At 32.2% G+C, this 4,731-nt stretch overlaps 1 long non-coding RNA gene across 1 annotated transcript; it reads left to right on the top strand.

The window, feature by feature from the left end:
- Positions 1–772: 772 nt before the first annotated feature.
- On the top strand, positions 773–4,035 carry LOC126880245 (uncharacterized). The gene is made up of 3 exons (XR_007696518.1): positions 773–1,999; positions 2,058–2,248; positions 3,854–4,035. It is a non-coding gene; the product is annotated as an uncharacterized LOC126880245 (long non-coding RNA).
- The last annotated feature ends 696 nt before the right edge of the window (positions 4,036–4,731 follow it).

Raw genomic sequence — 4,731 nt, 5'->3', positions numbered from 1 at the left:
GATAAGTATAATAAATCAACAAAAGCAACGAATCTCGTTTTAGGTTAGGTTCATACATAGAACAGGTGGGAACACAAAAAAACCAACTATGAAAGTGTCAAACGGAAAAATACCATTCACCAGACTAAACGTAGTTTTACAGCGCTGCAACATAGCTGTTTAGTTGAAACTTAAACCGATTATTTCTGGTGAACGCAGCCAATGTCTCTATACACGAATGTCCTTTACTATTCGCTCCGAGCGTTAACAAAGTGTCAAAGCAAAATCGACCGACCTGCTCATGGTGGCGGTTTTTTGAAATTTTATAAGGACGCTTTGTATATGTTTAAATGACATTTAAAAAATGTCGTGTCACGCTAGTGATATTATGTATTAATATAAACAGAAAATAAAAACGCACTATAAATTCTTCACTTTCCAATATTGATTATCAGTTTGATTTTGTATGCATAACCTCACTATCGCAGTTTATGTCAATAAATATTTATTAACGAAAAAGAAAATATTTTGTTGCACTATAAATTACAGTATAAATTAATAACTAATGAATTCTAACAATTGTATTCGGTTATTATCACTACAAAATAAAATATTCAAGTTTAACAAAATAATCCCATAAGACTCAATGTTAAAACGTCCTTACAAAATCTGACAGCGTATCACGTGACTGTACGTAGAGGGGAGACGCACGGAGCCAATACAATAGGCAATAGGCCGTTCCAACATGCTGTCAAAATTTAATCAATATGGCTCAGTGTTACCAGGTCTAGTGAAATTTCACTAGATCTAGTGATTTTTTAAGAATCTAGTGAAATAGTGATAACTTTTCAAAATAGGCACAATTCTAGTGATTTTTGGAAATTTCCATTATATTGAATATTTTTACTACATTATACCAAAAAAATATTTTCAGTAGTATTTTTAATACGTTTGTATTAAAATTCATTTAATACTTCCCTGTATTGTTTAAAAATTTCTTTGCAAAGAAAGAAAAATCCCCAGAAATTTGTGATGGCAATTTAATACCTAGTCATAACATACCATAACAATTAACATAAACATGGCAATCCTTAAAAAGTGATGACTGTGATGAGTCAATTCAGGATGACCACACTCTCCTCAACTCAAGAGTTTCAAGTGTCAAGAGAAGGACATAAATAAAAGATAATAGTTGTGCGGTTTTCTTTGACAATCCATTAGCCCAACTAATAAGAAAATCACGTTTGTCTTATCTATTTCAAGGAGATGAATAAATAAACTTTTAATAAGTATTATGATCTCCATCCATGTCCTAGTTACCGATTCCCGCTATTCCCTAAAATAAAATGTTTCATCATAATGACTACCTTTGTAAAAATCACTTAGCTCTTTATTTATAAATTAATTTTAAATTATGGTTGTTCGGAATAATTACTTCAGCATAAAATTGTAAGGTCTTTTTGCGTTTTAACGAACCTGGATAAGTCAAAAATAGGGAAATCCCCTGAAAATTTTATGAAAGCCCTATGGTTACGAGTATGCGCAGTAACGAAAAATGTGTTACTGCGCATAATTATACGTTATTGCGCATGCGCATAATCTAGTGAAATTCTAGTGATTTTTTTCAGTGAAATCTAGTAACTTTTATAAATTTGACCTGGCAACACTGATATGGCTGCTGGAAGTAAAACATAAATGTTATTCTATAGGTTCTTAATGTGTTTTAGATGGTTTTAGATCATTTTTGTTGTGTTTCTTTGTAATTTTGTGTTGTACAAAGATTAATTTAACATTTTCTCTGGAAGTATTAATTTAGAAAGATAATATGCTTCATTGGTGTTGTGTTTTGAAGTGTGAAATACAAAGTAATCCTGATAAAGTCAAGATAAAGTTCACTTTTAAACTGAACTAAATACGGTATCAGCTGAGAGACAACAATGGTTAAATGCAATACAATGTAAGGTTTTACTAGCGAAATGAAAATTCTCCTGTCCTGTCTGCTGTAATCATTTTATATCTGGTAAGTTACAATTACAACAGTAACGATTTTTGAAGATGTTAACATTTTAATCTTATAGGAAAACCAGCCGACTTAATCGATAATAACAATCCAGATTGGGTTCCTTCAATAAATATGGGCTATAAACACAATGAAATAAGTTCCCCAAAATCTAAAATGAAGTGGTATCAAAGGAGAATTAAAAGAAAAAATATTCATATCGAAATTATTTATAAGGCACTGGACTGTCTTAAATTCTACAAATACTAGGTGGGTAAATGATTTTAGACATTTTTCATTAATTGTTGTAGGTTACTGTTACTTCAGTAGATTTGTTTACAGGGGTAGAGTAATGATGCAAGTACTTGATAGAGTAGAGTAACTCTACCTGTAAAAATGCTCAGCACAGTAGAATAGCTAGTAGAGTGTATAGTAGGAGTTAAAGTAGAGTGACTAGCAACATATGGCAAAGTAACTACTCTATGGCCACCACCACTGCCAAAATGTCTACTCGGCTGCGCACTCTACCCATGGAACACGCTCAATTATGGCAGAGTAGAGTAGGTAGGAGAGTACATGGGGCCGCTGTCATTCTGGCTGGAATTGTGTTTTGTGTAAATAGTGAAAATGAAGTTCACCGAAGATGAAACTTTAAAACTTGTAGAGCTATAATACGGCGAATACCAGTGTTTATGGAATTTAGGTAGTGTATACTACAGAAATAAAAGTATGCAGCAAGCTGCGGAGGATGAAATCATCGAAAGAATGGCAAAGGGGGCTTTGGAGTAAACGAGCTCAAGCAAAAAATTAAGAATTTAAGGTGCACTTATAATCAAGAGTGTTTAAAAATACAAAAATCGGTTTCACTATACTAGCATCAGTACTATACTTGTACTCTCCTCATGTGAATGGTATCAAGCCATTTTTGGTAGAGTACTACTGCTATTCTACTCTCCTCAAAACTCTACCCATGTAAACAAGTCTGTAGAAACAGTGGAAAATGAGGTAGCTAGTAGAGTAGTAGTAGAGTAAAATATACTGGTTTAGCAAATTACAATGTTTTAAGGTGATACAGTAGCGATCAAAAGGTAGCCAAAATGCGTTCCAAGATTGCCGCTGTAATTTTGAATATTTTTTCGAGATATTTGGCACATGTATTCGTAATATAATAAAGAATGGCGGTACAGAGCCCAATTTGAAAAATATATTAATATGTGGAAATTACTCTGTAATTATACAATATTTAAAAAACGAGCCTATACCGCCATTAAGAAGAACAAAAAAATACACTTTCTTCAAATAAACTTTGTTATCCGATGCCTAGATTTTGTGTCATTTTGGAACTACTAATGAAATAAAAATTTTTAGTATTACGAATACGTGTGCCAAATATCTCGAAAAAATATTCAAAATTACAGCCGCAATCTTGGAACACGTTTTTGCTACCTGTTGATCGATACTGTTTCCTCTTAAGATAGTTTTAATAGTTATTTATGATATAAGTATTAAAAGTACAATTTTAAGACACGCATGTGAAAGTTAACTTGAAAAAATAATTTTATTAATGTTTTGACTTCCACATCAGATGTCATTGTCAAAATACAAAATATTCATTATTATTAGGTTTGTTCTAGCAAACAGTCAAACTAGTCAAAAACCGTCAGCAAACAGTTGGTCAGTGAGAGAACATAATACACTCACCAGTGCTATCCCCTCTACTCACGCTGGTCCACTATTTGCTGATGGTTTTAAACTGTTTGAAACTGATGCTAGAACAAACCTATTATTATTATGCATATCATTATCTGTAACTAATATTTCTTCTGATTGTTAATTGTAAAGGATAGAAAAATTACCATTTTAATTTTTTTTTAGAATCAGCTGAGAGAAGTGGTGTACAAAAAAACTAGGAAGGGAATGGAATATGTGGCTACGAAAGGCAAAAGAAATGAATACAAAGCAAATGTGACACATTTTTTTAAAAATATGTAGGAATATCAGTAAACTACATTAAAAATGTATGAAAAGATTTTGTGCAATAAAAATGTTTATATTTATCACGGATGTATTATTTGGTATGGTCACATATCGTCAGTGATGTAATAATACATCCTAACTGTTTTTTCATGAGTTTTGTAAGAGAGACTAAAAACTTGTCTTAGGGTCACCTCCTGTTTTCATATGATATTTTTTGACTTGTTTTGTAGTAAATTAAACTATCTATGAACTACAAAACAAGTCAAAACTTACATATGAACACAGGAGGTGACCTTAAAACATGTTTTTCCATCTCTCCTACAAAACTCATGAAAAAACAGATAGGAGGTATTGTCACATCAGCAAGGATATACAGTGATGAGCGCCATAATAACCGGCAAAATAGCGCAAAAGATGGGCAACATATTTAATTGTGAGATAAAAAGAAATGAAACTAGTCGAGCTGGGAAATTTAGCGAAATTAACCTTTAAATTTACGTTATATTGATTGTTTCCCACCTTTACACATATCAGAGGAGTAAGTCAACTAAAATTGTCACTGTGACAGTGGTAGTTTCCAAACTCATCTGATACGTCTGAAGGTGGGACACAATCAATATAATCTAAATGTATAAGTTAATATCGCTAAATTTCCCAGCTCGACTATTTTCATGTCTTTTTATCTCACTACTTAATACATCTTTTGTGCTATTTTGCGGGTTATTAGAGCGCTCATCACTGTATTTCTGGTATATCCAGGGAATGTCTAAAAATAT

This window comes from Diabrotica virgifera, chromosome 2, assembly GCF_917563875.1.
Source record: "Diabrotica virgifera virgifera chromosome 2, PGI_DIABVI_V3a".
NCBI lineage: Eukaryota > Metazoa > Arthropoda > Insecta > Coleoptera > Chrysomelidae > Diabrotica > Diabrotica virgifera.
The sequence above is the reverse complement of the archived record's forward strand: the minus strand, read 5'-3'. Positions and strand labels throughout refer to the sequence as shown.